The 21,901-nt window shown below is 41.2% G+C and overlaps 1 protein-coding gene across 5 annotated transcripts in view; it reads left to right on the top strand.

Annotated features, from left to right (window-relative positions):
• The window catches only part of UBE3D (ubiquitin protein ligase E3D), a 175,852-nt gene that overhangs the window by 121,820 nt on the left and 32,131 nt on the right, over positions 1 to 21,901 (top strand). Inside the window, exon 10 of one of the 5 annotated variants that reach the window (XR_009738401.1) lies at positions 8,330 to 8,630. The exons of the other annotated variants lie outside the window; for them this stretch is intronic. The gene's annotated coding sequence lies outside the window, so the exon portion shown is untranslated. The remainder of the gene's footprint in view (positions 1 to 8,329; positions 8,631 to 21,901) is intronic. 5 annotated transcript variants of the gene reach the window in all.

Below are 21,901 nucleotides of genomic sequence, written 5' to 3'. Positions count from 1 at the left end.
ACTCCAATCCCAAAGAAAGGCAATGCCAAAGAATGCTCAAACTACCACACAATTGCACTCATCTCACACGCTAGTAAAGTAATGCTCAAAGTTCTCCAAGCCAGGCTTCAGCAATACATGAACCATGAACTTCCAGATGTTCAAGCTGGTTTTAGAAAAGGCAGGGGAACCAGAGATCAAATTGCCAACATCTGCTGGATCATGGAAAAAGCAAGAGAGTTCCAGAAAAACATCTATTTCTGCTTTATTGACTACACCAAAGCCTTTGACTATGTGGATCACAATAAACTGTGGAAAATTCTGAAAGAGATGGGAATAACAGACCACCTGACCTGCCTCTTGAGAAACCTATATGCAGGTCAGGAAGCAACAGTTAGAACTAGACATGGAACAACAGACTGGTTCCAAATAGGAAAAGGAGTACATCAAGGCTGTATATTGTCACCCTGCTTATTTAACTTATATGCAGAGTACCTCATGAGAAACGCTGGCCTGGAAGAAGCACAAGCTGGAATCAAGATTGCTGGGAGAAATATCAATAACCTCAGATATGCAGATGACACCACCCTTATGGCAGAAAGTGAAGAGGAACTAAAACTCTTGATGAAAGTGAAAGAGGAGAGTGAAAAAGTTGGCTTAAAGCTCAACATTCAGAAAATGAAGATCATGGCATCTGGTCCCATCACTTCATGGGAAATAGATGGGGAAACAGTGGAAATAATGTCAGACTTTATTTGGGGGGCTCCAAAATCACTGCAGTCACTGCAGATGGTGACTGCAGCCATGAAATTAAAAGACGCTTACTCCTTGAAAGGAAAGTTATGACCAACCTAGATAGCATATTAAAAAGCAGAAATATTACTTTGCCAAAAAAGGTCCATCTAGTCAAGGCTATGGTTTTCCTGTGATCATGTATGGATGTGAGAGTTGGACTGTGAAGAAAGCTGAGCACCGAAGAATTGATGCTTTTGAACTGTGGTGTTGGAGTAGACTCTTGAGAGTCTCTTGGACTGCAAGGAGATCCAACCAGTCCATCCTAAAGGAGATCAGTCCTGGGTGTTCTTTGGAAGGACTGATGCTAAAGCTGAAACTCCAATACTTTGGCCACCTAATGCGAAGAGTTGACTCATTGGAAAAGACTCTGATGCTGGGAGGGATTGGGGGCAGGAGGAAAAGGGGACGACAGAGGATGAGATGGCTGGATGGCATCACCGACTCAATGGACATGAGTTTGGGTGAACTCCGGGAGTTGGTCATGGACAGGGAGGCCTGGCGTGGTGCAGTTCATGGGGTCTCAAAGAGTCAGACACGACTGAGCAACTGAACTGAACTGATCATTTGATAACAACAATAGCTAATATTTATTGAGTGTTTACAATATGGTAGTCACTCCTGTAAGCACTTTATACATATTAACTCATTGAATATTTTCTAGAGTCCCTAATATAAGTACTGTCAATGTCTACCTTTGTCACATGAGGAAACAGAATCACAGAAAGATTTTAAGTCACCCAGGTTCACAAAGCTTGTAAATGAGAGGGGTGAGATTCAAACTCAGATCTCACTCTAGAGTCTGTCTGTGGCTTTTCACTTTAGCAGTTGATTTCTATCACTTTAAAACATGATTTGTAATATCTATATGATATTCAATCATAAATAGTATTGATTTTTCTTCTTTTCCTTTAATGTTATATTTTTGTGAATAGTTTCTCTGGCCATTAGTGTGATTTTCAAACATAATATTTAGTGACTGCATAATGTTCATTTGTATGAATATTTGCATGAAGCCTGAGTCTGTTTCCAGTTTTTAATATGATAAAAACAGAGTTGTTCTCTGGGCCTGGGGTTAAAGCATCTTTGGGGTTATGGTCTCCCCACCATAGCCATGACAAAGGGCCTTGTCTGAGGAGTCTGTGCCAAGGGAACAAAAGATGCTCCACAGTTTACATAGACAAGAGATAATTGTGATAAACCGATTTCTGGAACATCAAGAGAAATTTGATCATTCTGAACCACCTCCAAAGGCAGGCAAAACAAACCTTTTATGGCCTGTGTCCTGGCTTCCCTACCATCCTGCAAAGAGGCAAATGGAACAAATGAGCAGGAAAATCAGAATATAGGCAAAGAAAATATCAGCGTTGCTTTCCCAGCAGAGTGCAGGCAGCTTTGTGACAAAGATAATTCATACAGAGGAGGGTCTTGGCGATGCCCGGCAGTGGAAGGGGCATGTCTTGATCTTTAAAAATGTGAAAAGCTGAAGCAGAAAGAGAAGACTCTTATTTGCCCAGATAAACGGAAAACAGGGATCAGGAGGCCTGGCACAAAGGAGTCCTGTTTAATTCTGGGCAGAACTTGGCCTGCTGTTTGATGGGGACTCCAGCTTACCATATTTACAGAAATAATTGAAAAGAATCTCTGAAGTTCTAAGAATAAAGCTCAGGTCCAGATCACACTGAAGTCTTGGACTGAAGACTCAGGAATTGGGTCTTTTTAAAATATGGCCAAAGGATATAATAAATCTCTGGTCCTCTTATAAACTCACTGCAGGGGCAGTCTCAATGCAAGTAAAGCACCACTCGTATTTTTGGGAAGGCGGTGTCCTTTAACCCTAGTGGTAACCTTATCAGGATGTCCACATTGTCTTCTTGAGGGCTAAGAAGGGAGGAGGTGCTGTACTTGTAGCCACTGTCACCGCCTCAAGCTTGCATTGTTGGTTCAGCTGTGTTCAACTCTTTGCGACCCTACGTACTATAGCCCACCAGGCTCCTCTGTCCATGGGATTCTCCAAGCAAGAATATTGAGGTGGGTTGCCATGCCCTTCTCCAGGGAATCTTCTTGACCCAGGGATTTAACCCATGCCTCATGTCTCCTGCATTGGCAGGAGGGTTCTTTGAGATGGATCTGGCCCTCTTTGTGAACATAACCTCAGGCATAAGCCCACCAAGCCAGATGTCATTAGAGCCAAGAATGGGGAAACCATTCAAGTCAATAACATTGATGCTGACCGAACGATAGTAACTAACATTCTCTATTCTATGATATTCTCAATGCACATCTTCAATCCACAGTTCATCAGAAATGAACTGTGTTCATCAACCTTAGCAAGTGCCATAGACATACCTTTGTTGAATGGTGAGGAGGACAAGTATGACTGGAATCTTACCAGTTCACACTGGTGGTATACCAAACTACTTGAGGCCAGCATTGAACTGGATTACCATGTCTGACGGATGTCTCTATTTGAATGTCATATAAGGCAGGTTACAGATTGTCAGCTAGTTACTGTTAGTAACAGTGGATAGTGTAGGTCTGTAGGGCCGTGTCACACCACAGCTGAATGGGACTCATTCTCAATGGGCTCATTTAATAATGACCAGTAAAGATGAGACCAGTGATAACCATTAAAGATAAGATTCCATATCTTAGGAAAAACATGACCAGGAGGCCAACAAGGACTCTGACAGAGTTCTTAGTTAGGTTCAGTCAAGAACAAGGTTAAGGTTTAATTTAAATACTATAAAATTTCTACAGCCTCACTTAAATCAGGCAGTTAAACTTCAAAATATTTTTGAATGGATGGAAATTTTTTAAAGGAAACAAGTGATGACATTTTTAAAACGTAGAATAAGATGAAATATGTATATCTTAGGTTTACTTTTCCAGTTTATGTGAAGATTCTGTGATTTTAAAAATAAAACTAGTATCCTTCTGGACAAGGAATTTTTTTTTTTTTTTTTTTTAGCAGTTGGTCCTTGTTGTTTATATGTGTGTGTGTGTCTGTATGTATATATATATATATATATTTTTTTTTTTTTTCTTATTTTAATTTTGGCCACACCCAGTGATATATGGGACCTTAGTTCCCATCCAGGGATCAAACCCAGGCCCTCTGTAGTAGAAGGCAGAGTCTTAACCACTGGACCGTTGAGGAAGTCCTTGGGCAAGGATTTTTTTTAAACATACTCTATAACCAGTAATTAATTGCTTACAAATTGCCTAGTCACTTTTCAGGTTATACAATAGAATTGAGAAGCAAAATACAGTGTTTAGAATTTGTGCTACTAGAGACTGAACAAACTAAAGTTACTCAGCAGTTTTCAGAAACAAATACAGCTTTTGGAAAAAAAATTAAAATTGTACTATAGGAATGTTCCTTATCTATAAGCCTTAGCTGAATATATAATCATTTTTGAAGTCAAGGGTTATGAATATTTTTAATGTTTTTTATTTTGCTACATTTTACCAAATTACTCTCCAGAAAGTTAATATCAATTTACTTTTCCACCAAAGTATGTTGTTTTATCAGTTAGTAGTTGAACGCTCTTCAAGAGAAAGGCTGTACCTTTTTTGCTTTTATTACTGTGCATCTTGTCAGGTACAGTGTCTCACTTTATAATAGAAAGTCAGTAAATGTTTTTGAATAAAGAAAGAAATGTGTTTAACAATGGCTGTTTTAAGACTTAAGTTTTTTACCCCTCTGGCTTTTCTTTATATGCTGTATTGCATATGCATGTTTCTACTTAAGAAAGAAATTACCCTCTTTTCATTGCTTTACCTATTTTGAATTACCAGGTATGCAGGGAAGGTATAATTAACCTACAAAGAGTATTACAAAGCTTAATTTAAGGGGTTACAAAGAATCCGACATGACTAAGCAACTAGGCACAGTGTGGTACAGTACAACTATTGTTGTGTTGTTTGGTCGCTCAGCTGTGTCCTACTCTTTGCAACCCCATGGACTGCAGCACACCAGGCTTCCCTGTCCTTCACCATCTCCCAGAGCTTGCTCAAACTCATGTCCATCAAGTCAGTGATGCCATACAACCATCTCATCCTCTGTCGTCCCCTTCTCCCCCCACCTTAAATCTTTCCCAGCATCAGGGTCTTATCTAATGAATCAGCTCTTTATATTAGGTGGCCAAAGTATTGGAATTTCAGCTTCAACATCAGTCCTTCCAATGAATATTCAGGATTGATTTCCTTTAGGATTGACTAGTTGGATCTCCTTTCAGTCCAAAGGACTCTAAAGAATCATCTCCAACAACACAATTCGAAAGCATTTCTTTGGTGCTCAGCCTTCTTTATAGTCCAACTCTCACATCCATACATGACTACTGGAAAAACCATAGCTTTGACTATATGGACCTTTGTCAGCAAAGTGATGTTTCTGCTTTTTAATACGTTGTCTAGGTTTGTCATAGCTCGTCTTCCAAAGAGCAAGTGTCTTTGAATTTCATGGCTGCAGTCAATATTTGGAGTGATTTTGGAGCCCAAGAAAAATAGTCTGTCGCTGTTTCCACTGTTTCCTCATCTGTATGCCATGAAATGATGGGACTGGATGCCTTGATCTTAGTTTTTTGAATGCTGAGTTTTAAGCCAGCTTTTTCACTCTCCTCTTTCACCTTCATCAAGAGGCTCTTTATTTCCTCTTCACTTTCTGCCATAAGGGTGGTGTCATCTGCATATCTGAGGTTATTGGTATTTCTCCCATCAGTCTTGATTCCAGCTTGTGGTTCATCCAGCCCTGCATTTCACATAATGTACTCTGCATATAAGTTAAATAAGTATGAACTGAAAGTCACTCAGTCATGTCTGACTCTTTGCAACCCCATGGACTGTACAGTCCTTGCAATTCTCTAGGCCAGAATACTGGAGTGGGTAGCCAAGGGATCCAGTGCATTATCCCACCCCAGGGATCGAACCCTGATCTGCACTGCAGACAGATTCTTTACCATCTGAGCAACCAGGGAAGCCCAAGTTAAAGAAACAGGGTGACAATAGACAACCTTGATGCACTTCTTTCCCAGTTTTGAACCATTCTATTGTTCCATGTTCAGTTCTAACTGTTTTCTTGACTTGCATACAGGTTTCTCAGGAGGCAGGTAAGGTAGTCTGGTATTGCCATCTCTAAGAATTGTCCACAGTTTGTTGTGATCCACATAGTCAGTGTCTTTAATGTATTCAGTGAAGCAGAAGTAAATTTTTTTTGAAATTCTCTTGCTTTTTCTATGACCCACTGGATGTTGGCTGTTTGATTTCTGGCTCCTCTGCCTTTTCTAAGTCCAGCTTATACGCCTGGCAGTTCTTGGTTCATGTACCGTTGAAGCTTAGCTTGGAGGATTTTGAGCATGACCTTGCTAGCTAGTACAACTATTATTTCTTCTTAATCACTAGTTAACCACTTCAACGATGTCCCATCTTGTGTTTTGCCTTCTCCATTATATTTCTGATGTCAATTTTTATATTTTTTGTTTTCAGAAATACTGTTAGGTTCTTCAGATCCACCTATAAGTTTTGAAAGTCTCATGTTCCCTTGGCATACATTTGATACTTGTTTTATTTCTTTATACATACTTATTATCTATTTGTCCATAATTAAAATCCCTTCTGCTCTGTGGATCTGATTCTATGCCTTGTTCCTGCTAAGCTGCTCACCTATAGGATAACTGTGCCGGCAAGCTCATGCTCTCCTTGAAACCTCATCTGTGGGAGTTCTTCGAGGCCTGGGTGGAAGGTATGATCCTGCAGAGAGGATTATTTGTGAGGCTCCATAAACATGGTGAATTCTAATTCCAAACGTGCACTAGTGTTGACCTGGGGTTAGGAATTATCAGGGGTGCCTTTCCCCTGCTCCCCATGCCAGGCTCTGAGTCAAGACCAAGGCAGGCAAGCAGGCTCACCCACTGTCTGCTTCTAGAACATGGGTTTTTTGTTTCCCCAAGTTGTTCATTGCAAGGGAGAGGCAGGGATTCTGACCCAACCTCCTATTTTGCAGGGCCCCAGGCTTTTCCTCTGACTACCAAAATCCCACAAGCTAAAGCTCATACTCTAGACCTTCAAAATGGGAAGAGGCCTTAGGGAAACTCTTTCTTCAGCCCTGGCTTACTAGGAGGCACCGGATTCTTTTCCCGCCAGGGGATTCAGTTCTTCTTCTAACAGATAAACTATGGGCTTTAATTTTTTTTTTTTTAATGTTTATTCAGCATATTTAGTCTTTTATACTGAGAGGACTTCTTCTGACATCAGGTCTACAGTATTGGAATTAGATCTTTTGTTTTCTTAAAAGAGAGATCTTTCTAAGGTCTTTCTGACCTGCACTCATAGGTCAGTTTAATTTTCTAGGTCACAACCAAGAGCAGAGAAATATGTTAAAAGTAGCAGTAGATACCATTTTGAGTATGGAAGAATGCAGTGAGCTCTATGCCAAGTGTTATACAGGGCTGATTTTATTTAATCAACTATTACCATCACTATTCTGTGAGAGAAGTACTGTCATTCATGTGGCAAAGATGACACCTACGCTTAGCAAGTTTCTTATGAATTGCCCAGGACCACAGAACTAATTGAAGGCAGGAGGAGAAGGGGATGACTGAGGATGAGATGGTGATGGCATCGCTGAGTCAATGCACATGAGTTTGAGCAAGCTTCGGGAATTGGTCATGGACAGGGGAGCTTGGCATGCTGCAGTCCCTGGGGTCACAAAGAGTTGGACACAACTGAGCGACTGAACTGAACAGGACTAATGGGCTTCCCCAGTGGCTCCGTGGTAAAGAATCCACCTGCAATGCAGAAGATTCAGAAACCCAGGTTTGATCCCTGGGTTAGGAAGATCCTCTGGAGGAGGAAATGGCAACCCATTCCAGTATTCTAGCCCAGAAAATCCCATGGACAGAGGAGCCTGGCGGGCTATAGACCATGGGGTCACAAATGAGTTGGACACGACTGAGCAACTAAACAACAACAAACATAACTAATAAGAAATTTATAATCTTGACCTTGGATCATCATGAAAAGGTTAAATTATGCCTGATGAAATCTTTTTAGACTTGGTACATTGCTATTTTTAAAGGCATCAAAATGTGTAATATATCTTAAATTTCCATTTAAATTGTGTTATTATAGATCAGCATGCTGTTACCCTATTAAAAAGATAAGCATATCAAAGGAGTAGTGAAGGCAATTTAACTTCCTTTCTTTACTACTTTGCCTCCTCAGAGAAAAATTACTCCTAGAATACTTCCCAAGGATTTTCTGAATATCAAATCCCAAAGCGCATTTATTAGCCTGGATGGGAAGGGAAACTTTGGTTACAGATTTTAGAGATTAATTGTGGATCCCTTTTGGTCCATAATTCATCCCAAAACACTTTTCTCCCACAACTTTAGCCAACTGTGTGGTATTTGGTTATAGTGTTAATATATAGTAGTTCTCTTTATGAAAATGTGTTTTTTTAATTTATATACTTTTTTTTCCCCAACTGAGCCTTAATGTTAGAAATCAGACTTGGAAAATGACTTTTCTTAGTAATTTCATATGGTGTTGTTTGAAGTCCTGTCTTCTCAGGTTGCTGTTGCTGCTGCTAAGTCACTTCAGTCGTGTCCGACTCTGTGCGACCCCATAGACGGCAGCCCACTAGGCTCTGCCTTCCCTGGGATTCTCCAGGCAAGAACACTGGAGTGGGTTGCCATTGCCTTCTCCATTGTGTGAAAGTGAAAAGTGAAAGTGAAGTCGCTCAGTCATGTCCGACTTGTAGAGACCCCATGGACTGCAGCCTACCAGGCTCCTCCATCCATGGGATTTTCTAGGCAAGAGTGCTGGAGTGGCTTGCCATTGCCTTCTCCGCTTCTCAGGTTAGTGAATGTTTATATTGAACCTTCTTGTGTGTGTGTGACATTGTTTCCTATTTGGCAGTTTGGGGGTAGATGTTGAAATTGCCATGTCTGTGTTTTTCTCAAGCAAGTTTTCTCTCTCCTAGTCAGCCAGTTGTTTCTCCAAAGTAACCAGTCTTTATCAGTCCAGGAAAATGAAGAAAAAGGTTTCTGGGAAGACACTCTGTCCAAATCCAGAAAAATGGTTTCCCTAGGGTTTTGACTTCCTCTGTGCCAGGCTAGTCATTGAGATCCATGCTGCTGCCTCTGGGACCTCCACTGATGACCTTGACCTTGTAGTCATCTGCCCTCCCAGGTCAGGTTACTTTTATGGCCAGAAACTATAAAAAGAGCAGGAGTTGCCACCACTTTGGAACTTAACCCACCCCTCCCCTGACTTTCATCTCAGGAATTCTGTTTTTTCCTTGTGGGGCCGCCAACTTCCCTAGCCTTGGAAGCTCTTGCCTCAAGAGTAAGGAAGGCCAGGAGTTATGCTCATTAGGGTCTTTTCTGCACCTTCTATGCATGAGGTAAGGCCAGGACAGCAAAAGCCATCTTATAAGTTCTTTTATGAATGAATCCGTAGTAGCAAATAAAGACAGTGCACTGGTTTGTATCTCATTATACCGTAGTCCAGGAGATAGTGGAGGACAAAGGAGCCTGGCGTGCTGCAGTCCGTGGAGTTGCAGAGAGTAGGGCATGACTTAGCAACTGAATAACAATACCAAACCTTATGCTTCTGTGGTACTTTATCTAAGCTAAACTCGGAATCTGTTATGGAAAATGCTTTGGTATTCTTTTGAACTTTTTCATCAAGTAAACTCAGGTGTGTTTCTTAATGCCTGATAGCATCATTTTCTCATTTGTAAAGTGACTTTTAAAAACCTCATAATAGTTATGTCATGCATGTAAACAGCAAAAAAAGCTCAGATTTGTGAAGGGCTTGTGTGACAGTAAGCTTCAGTAGAGAAAAGATTTTGGCTTACCCTTTATTTCCCTGATAGAAGGGTAAATTTGTCTTGTCCCTTCAGAAACTAAATGATGACTGGAAGAGAGATATAAAACTGCAGCAAAAACTCAGTCATTACCTTAGTTTTCTTCCTGGCATTCACTGCTGTCTGTGCACTGGTCCCGCCTCCTCACTTTCTCCTCTTTTCCTTTTTCTTTCTTCCCATTAGAGCCTCTGTGATCTCTCGAGAGAAGGTGGACATTCATTTTCTTTATAAGAATGTATTCCTTTCAATGCTAGGAAAAAGCATTAGAAAAAAAAATTCTCATTTTGTACTGTCATTTTGTTCCACGTCCTTTAGAAAAGGAGGAGAAAGCAAGATTTTTGAGGCAGAATCTTAGCTTTTCTCTTGGTCTCTAAGCGCCCCCTGTATCACTTCTCTACAGTCATCAGTGTTAGTTTTCAGGATCAGTGGGTAGAAACCAGATTTTAATAACTTCCGTGTCTGAGGTTGGCATGGAGGTGGGACAACTGAACATGCACAGGTGTTACCTGTAACTCCCCCAATTGGTTGTCGCATCCAGATATGAGCATACCTTCAGCTAACTTTCTCCAAGCAACAGATGGTACCTGTGTAAGTGCCCTTTCCATATGCTGGGGGTAGATCCCATTGTATTTGTTTTTCCTGTTTTAAAGTTATACTTGCAGTGTGTGCAGATGATATGTGTTTATAGTCATTTTCTTAAAACAGTACCATAAAATCTTTATCTGACTTGTATCTTCTTTTACTCGCCAACATCATTTTATCCACCCCAATACTTATATATCTCCCATTCAAGTCAGTGTTCCATACATGGGAGCTAAATAAAATACTAAGTAATTTACCAGTTATTAATATATTCTGAATGTGCCAGCACTCTATATGAGTTTATGGAAACAAAATGTATGCCCCATGGTCTTCTTTGTTGTCATCTTAAAGATGCTCTAGTAATATTCTTTAAGGTGTATTAATGTGAGGAGTAGAAAATTATTACATACTTAGATATTAGTAAACTTTCTACAGAAATGTCTGAATACTTTATGAACTTTGCTATATTTCATAATTAAATAAGACATCAAATACTAGATATTTAACGCGCAGAGTCTCGGAAATGATAGGTTCAGTAATCGATCCTTTTTTAAGCGTGGACTCAGAAATCAGACAGGTGTGGTATGAAAGCTAAGCCCTTCTACATGCTGACTGTAAGACCCCTCTGAGCTTCTGTTTGTTCATCTGTATATTAATAGTATTAGTTACTTTATGAGAATTGTAATTATAAAGTCAAAGAGTATATGACAGGTGCTTAGAGAAAGATAAATGCTAAGTAAGTGGTTCTTTTCTTTTATCCCTGTGATTATTCCCTCTATTTCTAATTTTGATCATCAACTTCTATTACTCTTGGAGACCTGGTCCCTAGTCTCTGCTGTCTATATACTACTCTAGTTCAACAAGCTATGTTATAAACCTGATATTAGGATCTATAAAGGATCCCAAAAAAGACTAAAATTAACTCCTGTGCTTTTATCACTTCCTGCTCAGGCTGCCATTGCCTACTATGACTGTAACTGCTGAAGTGTAGTTCCAAAGTTTCCAATGAGATCATAAATTCCTTGAAAACGGGAACATCACCTTATATAATTCACAGTGTCCAGAACATTGCTGCATGTCGGCCCAACTATTCAAGGAGAGAATAGCTTTAAAAATTCTAATTCCAGGGGACAGACCATATGGACAAGTAGAAATGGTTAGACTTGTGGAGAACTGGAGAGAGAGAGAGTGAACCAGCTGATTGCTGAGTACCTCTTCAACCCTGGGCTCTGTCAGCCTTCATTACCATGTGAAGTCAGAAGGTAAAAGCAGAGAAGAGAGATAGCAAACTTCAAATATAAAAACATCTTTTGGGGTGATCATTTTTCAGTACAATACTTATTTTTGAAGTGATACATTTGCACTTGTGTCTGTGTGTATGTGTGTGAGCATGTGCACGCACTCAGTTGTGTCTGACTCTGCAGCCCCATGGACGTATCTCACCAGGTACTTGTTTTTAAAATCATCTAATTGTACTTGAATTTCGTACAAACCCACTCAGGCCCAGACAGTGATCCTGATGTTTATAACTGAATCTGTAAGAGTGATTGCTTACCAAAAATATTCCTGCTAGCTGCTGCTAAGGTTTTAGCTTTTTTTAATGTGATCTCTTATAATCTACTTTTGCCATATTATAGCTTTAGGTTAATGCAACAGAAACCACATTATTTAGGCTCGTATCTTAGGGACACAGAGTTCTAATTTGGGGTGAAAATGACCAAATATATTGCTTTCTAAGCTTTATTGCATTTTGCTAGTTCTCATTTTTTTCTCCATCTCAAGTTATCAAACATTACAAAAAGGTTAAATGTCTTATTTATAAATATATGCCCTCACATCTTTATTGCCTGAGAAAAATGGAGGGGAGAGTATTTTTGGGGTGATTTTTAAAGAAAAAAATGTGGGCAACCCCTGGGGGTTTCTGATACATCTGTAAGCAGCACCTAGACCTCTGGGACGAAGATGAGCCTGTGAGATGCCAGGCAAACAGAAAAGATAATTTCCATTATCCTCTCAGAATGAGAAAGAATGGGCTCGGGCTCTTTTTTCCATGGCCACTTCCAATGCCTGGTCCTTATTTTCTTGCCACCAGTAGGCAAACATGAAGATGTTGAGAAGGCACGATGTATCTGTCATTTTGATTGTTAAACATGAAAGTAATAGATTGGCAACAGAGACAGTCAGGCGCAAGAGGGCTCTTGGCAGAATGCTATAAATTATTATTATTTCAATGAACAGTTTGACACCTTTGTTGAGATTTTACAGGGTATATTCTAATGGTAGTTTCAGCCTCACTGCTCTCAGCAGCAGAAGCCTTTCCTTCGGCAAACTAAGCAGACCACAGATTTCAAAAGCAGGTAGAAAGTAAAGCCACACTGCCTGAAGCCAAGTTAGAGGGTGAAGTCCACTCTGCGGACCAGCTCCTCGCGCACCCTCCTCGTCTGCCCTGGTGTTTCCGACCTGCAGCCCTGCCTGCAGAGCGTGGAAACCCTGGGCTTGCCGTTCCTATCTCTGGCCCAGTCTACTCACTTAACTTTGTTTTGCTCACTGGCACCTTTGGGAGTATGTTAAAGTTTTGGATCCTATCCCTAGAAAAATGTCTATCCACTTAGAATTCTGTCTGCAATGTCAGGGCATAGACTGCTCCACCACCACCATGGAACACATAAAGTAAAACCCACCAGTCCAGACCCATTTATTCAGACTGCATCTTTTTCATGGTACACGAAGACCATGGCAGGAGACAAATGGAGACAAAATATGATAACCTCAACCACCTAAACATACTACACCCAAATCATTTAAGATTCTTTTTGGAATGAAACTGTAAGAGACGTAAAGTCTGGTTGTAGGTCTGTAGCCATGAGCTGGGTTGCATTTAAGACTTCTCTGGGCCTCAGTTTCTCTAAAAAGATGGGATTAGACTGAATGTTTTTTGAGATCTTTTCCGGCTCTACAATACTCTCCAGTATTCTACAATTCAGTGAGCCAAATTGAGGTGAACAATGAAATCAATAATCCTCTCTGCAGCCAAGCATCAGTTCCTTTTGTTAAGTTTGGATTATTAAGTCTCGTTTTTTTTAGTCCAGTTATCTGTGTCCTTCTTTTCCTCTTCCATCATCTCCATCCACAAGCAAAAAGAAAATTGATTTTTATTTTCTTCCTTTTGTTTGACTCGTTTAAAGTGGTCAGCTATTTCCCCGAGTTAAGCTATCTCTAAATAAGTTTGGGCTCGATAGAAGGAAATATCATTGTGACAGGGAAGGATCACTGACAGGGTGCTGATGTAGAGGCTCATTCATGGAGGTAATGAATAATTGGGGTACATAAGCGAAGGAAGTAGGCACACAACTCAGAGAAGAGGGGGGAGGCTAGGACCGAGGGATGCACTACGATTTTCAACCCAGGTCTCCTCTACCTCCTTGAAATTAGTCTTGCCATTCTCTTTCTGAGAAAAAAAAAAAAAGAATGCCTGATTTGGATCAGTCCTATCTCCCAGGCTGTAAACTCCAGTCATGATAATGATGCTGCTAAAATTATAATTTATGGTGCATTGACTTGGCATCAGGCACGGTTAAAGAAACCATGTCAATTGGATCTCATTCAGTCCTAAGAACCACTCTCTGGGAAATGCTAGTCCTGCTTTTCACAGGAGGAAACTGAGGCTCAGAGAGGCCAAGTGAAAGCCAAATGAGCCTCATACCACAGAGCAAGAATCCAAGCCTGGGCTGTTTTTTTTTTTCTCCCGATGTAGCCCAAGCCCACTGGGCTGCCAGTTAATAACTAGCAAACAGTTGTGGATTTTACAGAGTGCTGTAAAACCACATCTGCCTTAGTGAATCTGCCTGCAGGCAGGTTTATTATTACTGCACCGCCTCATTTTCTGCAAGTAAATACAATTTGTGAGATAATTTTTGAAGTGAGAGCCTCGCCTAGAATAGAGGATAATTATTGACGTGTTTTTCAGGATAAAAAGGATTGCTTTTTCTTTTTTTTTCTTTTGGTTTTCTTTTAATTCATCACCCTGCCTGACACATTGGAGGAACCCAGTGAATATAGGGAGCAGAGACTAAGTGGATGCATGCATGGAGGAAAAGCAGGTCATTCTCCAAAGTTTAAATGAGCTGATTTTGCAATAGCAAAACCAGAAGGCAAAACTTTGGCATTCCACACCAGTATGGCTTTATTGTCTGTATTGCAGGAACAAAATATCACATAACTTTGCACATAACTCTCTAAAGCTCTTGATAGGTTTTTTTATATTCCATTTCCTAAATCCCTTTGTGCAGTTACAAGTAAAGTATTGTACCACTTTCGCTGGAAAAAGGACTAATTTCACATTGTAATGATTGCACCTGCTCTGTGACAAAACCTTGATGTTTTTTTAAAAAGCCATTTTCCAACTTAATAGCTCAAGGAAGAAGATTGTCCCTAGGGGAACTGGGACATAACTTTACAATTTACTCATTGTACAACTGTCCTTCAGTGCTGAAATGGGAGAGAAATAAGGATGAATGTGGAAGGAAAAAGCATAGAATAACTGACTAAGCTCGAAGGTCATTAATGACACTGAGAGGGGTAAAAATGATAAAGCGGACACAGAAAATCGTATTCTGTGAAAAATGAAATAGGATTGCTCTGAGCTGAAAGAAAAGTAAGGGAGAAAAAAAGGACAGTGGAAAGCTTTTTAGTGCGTCGGGGGTGGGAGGAAAGGGAGGACGGACTGCACTAAATGAATATCTCTGAATTGGAGCCAGGGGACGGGTCCTAGCCCTTACCAGAACTTCAGAGCACATCCCTTTAAAAGTAGGTAAAAAACTAGTGAATATAACAAAAACAAATGGACTCACAGATACAGGGAACAAACTAGTGGTTACCAGTGGAGAGAGGGAAGAGGGAGTGGCATTTAGAGGTAGGGGATTAAGCATGCATGCTCAGTCATGTCCCTCTTTGCGACCCCAAGGACTGTAGCCTGTCAGGCTCCTCTGTTCATGGGATTCTCTAGGCAAGAACACTGGAGTCGGTTGCCATTTTCTTCTCCAAGGGGATTAAGAGGTTCAAACTATTCCATATAAAATTAGCTACAAGGATATGTTATAAACCCAAGGAATATAGCTAGTATTTTATATTACCTGTAAATGGGGTATAACCTTTAAAAATTGTGAATCACTGTATTGTATACCTACAGCTTACATTCTATTGTACATCACCTATACTTCAATTAAAAAAATAAAAGTAGATCTGAAAGGACACAAATTAGGAGAGAAGCCTGGTGTCCTGGAAACAATTTGTCTGTTCCCTAGGAAGACAGTTCAGCATTAGTTGGTCTGAACACAAGCGCCTGATTGATGGTCAGGAGACATAGCATTAGCCAGAGAAAGTTGCAAGTATAGGATGTGGGTTGAACCTTTCTGAGGGATAACAGGATAAAGCTCTTGGGCAGGTGGATTTCAGCCCTCTGATCACACAATGAGATCACACAATGAGTGTGAATGTCACGGTTCCACTTCTCGCTCCTGTCCACCTCTTGTTTCTACCTTCTTCATCCTCATTGGGAAAAGCAGTCATTGTTTAGAAGGCAGTGATGCTAGGGAAAACAGACGTCACTCATGTTGTAAAGTCTGACTGGTTGAGTTTAAATACTAGTCTCACCAGAAATAAAATGTCCCACATGGGGGCCGTATGCTGAGTTTAAAAGGCTGCTGAGAGAAATGCAGTAACCTTTAGCCTCTTTGCCTCTGTACTGCCTAGCTCAGATTCCTGATCGGTGTGCTCGTTTATGATGGTCGTTTTTATTTTCATATCACTGGAGATAAAATCAAAACCCAGTGGCTGCCTGAAGTGCTTGAGCCCTGGTAATTCAGTGTAGCAGCAGTATTCTGGCAGTGGGGCTTTTTGCTCTGTCCCCTAATACCGCATTTCCAAGCCTCATTCTGGTCCTGTTACCAAGGAGGGAGATGATTAGCAAGTACAGTGACCCAGAGATTGTCTTGCATTGAGCTGAGAAATGAAAAGACTGTGTCACAAAACCCATTCATGTCCACTCTGGTTTTTCTTTGCCAAATGTTCTTGCTGTGACCTACTTCTGCAGGTAAGAAAAATGATTTTGCCAGCCTTCTGTGACACGGCGATGGTTGAACTGTTCCCAAGTGCCTTGGTGTAGGTGGCCTTGTGAGGATAAGCATTAATTATTTTCAGACTGCTGATGCATCACCTCTGGTGTCTATATTTGTCTTCTAAGAATGCATCATCACTCTCTAATTATAGGTGATCTTGTGGGATTAGATCTTTTGAGTTAGACTAGGATGACACAAAATGTGCATGGAAAGCAAAGCCTGGAAAACTTGCTGAGCTGTGGTCACTGTGTTTTGTGTGTGTGTGTGTGTTTATTGGAGTATAGTTGATTTACAATATTATGTTAGTTTCTGCTGTAAGCAAAGTGAATCAGTTATACATATATCTGTTCTTCAGATTCTTTTCCCATGTAGGTTATAATGGAGTATTGAGAAGAGTTCCCTGTGCTCATGGTCATTGTTAAGACCCCAGATGATGCCTTGGTGTTCAGAATAACATTTGGATCATCTTCACATTGTCATTGTCACCACCCGCCTAAATTTCTGCATGTTAGATCACTTGATGATTGTGCATGTCTTTAAGTGTGCATTTTTGTCATGAAAATGGTTATCCCCCAATTCTTATTCTTGGACTCTTATATTACACCAACTAGTAACTTTTTTAAAAAACCAAAATAACCATGGAATCCCCAGGACCCCACTTTGTCATAGTTACCTCCTCACAGGGCTGTGAAGGGCAGTGAGGGTCTCTGCCCCTCAGTCTCAACTTTGAGGCCTGTGAAGCAGTGCTGGGCAAAGCTGTAAGCAGTATGGTCTAAACCAAGTTCCTTTTCTGCCTGGGTGCTTTGCCCAGCAGGAGGGAAGTATTAGGAGTACTGGAGTTGAAAATACAAAATTCCCAGTCTGTTTTTACCTCCATCCTATTAAACATTTTCTTTTTTTGATACCTGCATAGAAAACAACTAAGCCTGGGTTCTAGTTTTACTCGTTAATTTAATCATTTTTTCAATCCAGCTAACAAATATTTATGGAAAGCCTCCTGTGTGCAAGACCCCATGAAGGGATAGACAGAAATTTAGATAAGACATTACCATCCCACAGGCAAGTTTGCCTTTTGTGGGGGTGGATAAGAATGATTTTTTTTTACTGAGAAAACAAAAATGCCAAGTGTCAGCAGGAAGAGGCATGTTGTGGCAAGGGCTGTTGAACATTCCATGGGGCTGTTGTTGCATGCAAGGTTTGGGAAATAAAAATCACCAGTGCTTTGTCTTTCTACAAACCCACCCTACAAGGTAGCTCCCTGGAATCAGCAGTTCAAGTGTTGAATGGATGATGAACAATGTTGAAGATGGTGGCCAAAGTGTAACAATGCTTTTCTTGCCTACCACCTACCACATCTAAAACTGTGCCGTTTAAACAGTGAAGTTGGGAAGTGGGGGAAGGACTGCATCCAATTTCACTCCCCTACTGGGCCGCAGATGTGCCCACAGGAACCAGGGTGCAGTGTGAGGCTGTCAGATTTCCAAAAGAACTTAGCTAATGGTCTTCATTGCTCAGAGAGCTTGCCTCCCAGAGAATCAACACTAAGGTTAGAGACAAGCATGGAATTTCGGGCTTCTGAGAGCCTGTGAGGGATGTGGGTTTTTGAGGGCCATTTTTCTAACTTGGAGAGTTCTCATTTGCCCCTCCCAAAAGTTGAAGCAGCTAGTTATTCCTGCACAAAGGGAGAGAAAACAGACATGCATGCTTGTGTTAAAAGTCAGCTAGTTCAAACCTCAGGGAGAAGTTCTTGGTTGGGGAGAAGGCCAGAATATTGAAGAGGCTCAGCAGCATCTCCTCCAGAGGTGTTTCTTTCTTTTTTTTTTTTTTTTTAATTAATTTTATTTTATTTTTAAACTTTACATAATTGTATTAGTTTTGCCAAATATCAAAATGAATCCGCCACAGGTATACATGTGTTCCCCATCCTGAACCCTCCTCCCTCCTCCCTCCCCATACCATCCCTCTGGGTCGTCCCAGTGCACCAGCCCCAAGCATCCAGTATCGTGCATCGAACCTGGACTGGCATCTCATTTCATACATGATATTTTACATGTTTCCATGCCATTCTCCCAAATCTTCCCACCCTCTCCCTCTCCCACAGAGTCCATAAGACTGTTCTATACATCAGTGTCTCTTTTGCTGTCTCGTACACAGGGTTATTGTTACCATCTTTCTAAATTCCATATATATGCGTTAGTATACTGTATTGGTGTTTTTCCTTCTGGCTTACTTCACTCTGTATAATCTGTCTCTCGGATGGCTTAGGTGTATGGGTAATGGGAAAAGCTGACTCAGGGCTGCCTCCAGGCTTAGCATAAAATGTATTCTGGGTGCCACTGTAAGCATTAGGCAATGAAACTCACTGGCAGGAAGGCTAATAGTATACAGTTCAGATTCCCCCAAGGGAAAAATGTTTATGAAATTCAGCTTTAGTAACCTGAGTCATGAACTTGCTTTCTGCAAACATCAGAGTTAACAGCACCTGTACCATAAACTAGTTCATGCCATTGCATTTCCGGATCCATTTTTCTTTCCACTTAACAGCTTTTTACTTTGTACCAGAAATTCTGAGATGCAGAGAGAACCATGGAAATCAGCTGCCAGCTTGTTATTTGTGACCTATGAGACATAAGGAAGTCCTCACCCAGCTCCAAGCCCACCCCACCCCTTGGCTGCCTTGCATGAGACATTCTTGAGCTCAGAGTGATGGGCTGGAAAAAGCATGGTGTCCAGGGTGGATGATCAGATGCTTGGACTCCTGGGCCAGGCGGGCTCTCTGCCCCCACAGCTTCTTCACCCAGTCTGTCTGTGCACTGACTGCTTCGACATTTCCCCAAGGCCAAAATATAATTCATTCAAGAAGTTTTAAGTAGAGTAGCCCACGGCTTAAATTATACCAGTAGGAGAAGTGGGAGATGAAAGGGTATGTTTGAAGGGAGAATTGTAAAGATGACTTCTGATACCCCATCCATCTTTCCCCATTATTTTTTTGGACGTTTTTATGACAAGTTTTAATTTGTCTCTCCCTCCATTCAGTGAGACACAACAGCTAGATTGGACTGGAGTTGGTCATTTACCTTTCCCCAGGTCAGTTCTGCTCAAATACCCAGCAGGTTAGATTCTAGTTACAGGCTTCCCTGATGGCTCAGATGGTAAAGAATCTGCCTGCAGTGCGGGAGACTCAGGTTCAATCCCTGGGCTGGGAAGATGCTCGGGAGAAGGGAATGGTAACCCACTCCAGTATTCTTCCTGGAGAATTCCATGGACAGAAGAACCTGGTGGGCTATTGTCCATGGGGATGGAAAGAATCAGACACGACTGAGTGACCAACACTTTTACGCTCACTAGATTCTAGTTAACTAGTTTTCCCTGAGTGCTCAGTTCATTTCAGTTGCTTAGTTGTGTCCAGCTCTTTGCAACCCCATGGACTGCAGCACGCCAGGCCTCCCTGTCCATCACCAACTCCCAGAATTTACTCAAACTCATGTCCATTGAGTTAGTGATGACATCCAACCATCTCATTCTCTGTCGTCCCCTTCTCCTCCTGCCTTCAAATTTCTCAGCATCAGGGTCTTTTCCAATGAGTCAGCTCTTCACCTCAGGTGAGCAAAGTACTGGAACTTCAGCTTCAGGATCATCCTTCCAGTGAATGTTCAGGACTGATTTCCTTTAGGATTGACTGGTTTGATCTCCTTGCAATCCAAGGGACTCTCAAGAATCTTCTTCAACACCACAGTTCAAAAGCATCAATTCTTCGGCACTCAGCTTTCTTTATAGTCCAACTCTCATATCCATACATGACTACTGGAAAAACCATAGCTTTGACTAGACGGACCTTTGTTAGCAAAGTAATGTCTCTGCTTTTTAATATGCTGTCTAGATGGATCATAACTTTCCTTCCAAGGAGCAAGTGTCCTTTAATTTCATGGCTGCAGTCACCATCTGCAATGATTTTGGAGCCCCCCAAAATAAAGTCTCTCACTGTTTCCATTGTTTCCACATCTATTTGCCAGGAAGTGATGGGACTGGTTGCCATGATTTTAGTTTTTCAAATGTTGGGTTTTAAGCCAGCTTTTTCACTCTCCTCTTTCACTTTCATCAAGAGGCTTTTCAGTTCCTCTTTGCTTTCTGCCATAAGGGTGATGTCCTCTGCATATCTGAGGTTATTGATATTTCTCCTGGCAATCTTGATTCCAGCTTATGCTTCATCCAGCACAGTATTGTGCATGATGTACTCTGCATATTAGTTAAATAAGCATGGTGACAATATACAGCCTTAACGTACTCCTTTCCCAATTTGGAACTAGTCCGTTGTTCCACATCTGGTTCTGTTGCTTCTTGACCTGCATACAGGTTTCTTAATAGGCAGGTAAGGTGGTCAGGTATTCCCATCTCTTGAAGAATTTTCCACAGTTTGTTGTGATCCACACAGTCAAAGGCTTTGGCATAGTCAATAAAGCAGAAATAGATGTTTTTCTGGAACTCTCTTGCTTTTTCGATGATCCAGTGGATGTTGGCAATTTGATCTCTGGTTCCTCTGCCTTTTCTAAATCCAGCTTGAACATCTGGAAGTTCTCAGTTCATGTACTGTCGAAGACTAGCTTGGAGAATTTTGAGCATTACTTTGCTAGTGTGTGAGATGAGTACAGTTGTGCGATAGTTTGAACATTCTTTGGCATTGGCTTTCTTTGGGATTGGAATGAAAACTGACCTTTTCCAGTCCTGTGGCCACTGCTGAGTTTTCCAAATTTGCTGGCATATTGAGTGCAGCACTTTAACAGCATCATCTTTTAGTACTTGAAATAGTACAGCTGGAATTTGATCACCTCCACTAGCTTTGTTTATAGTAATGCTTCCTAAGGCCCACTTGACTTCGTGCTCCAGGATGTCTGGCTCTAGGTGAGTGATAACACCATCATGGTTATCTGGATCATGAAGATTTTTTGTACAGTTCTGTGTATTCTTGCCACCTCTTCTTAATATTTTCGGCTTCTGTTAGGTTCATACTGCTTCTGTCCTTTATTGTGCCTGTCGTTGCATGAAATGTTCCCTTGGTATCTCTAATTTTCTTGAAGAGATCTCTAGTCATTCCCATTCTGTTATTTTCCTCTATTTCTTTGCATTGATCACTGAGGAAGGCTTGCTATTCTTTGGAGCTCTGCATTCAGATGGTTATATCTTTCCTTTTCTCCTTTGCCCTTAGCTTCCCTGAGTGCAGACCTTGTTAAGAACAGAGTGTTCTGGTGTTTTTCTGAATGGTTACTATTCCCCTCTCCTCTCTGGAGGTTCAAGGGGATTTTTCTCCCATTTTTACTGTGAGAACATGGGTGGAGCCTCAGGAGGTAAATCTCATAAACCTGTAGGAATCATTATGACTGGATCCTTCCACAGTCCTTAACTCTGAGACTTTTCCACACTCAGCCTCCAGCTGTTCCTCAACTGTGGCACAGGTTTCCTACCCCAGCTCTGGTTCCCTCTAGTGAACCTCTCCTCCAGTAAGCCGTGACTCCCTGCATTGCCCTGTCTCTCCAGCCTCAGTTTGCCCTGTTTCCTCTTCTTG

Source organism: Bos javanicus, chromosome 9, assembly GCF_032452875.1.
Source record: "Bos javanicus breed banteng chromosome 9, ARS-OSU_banteng_1.0, whole genome shotgun sequence".
In the NCBI taxonomy this organism is placed as follows: Eukaryota; Metazoa; Chordata; class Mammalia; order Artiodactyla; family Bovidae; genus Bos; species Bos javanicus.
Note: the sequence above shows the minus strand (reverse complement) of the source record. Positions and strands in the feature narration are given on the sequence as shown.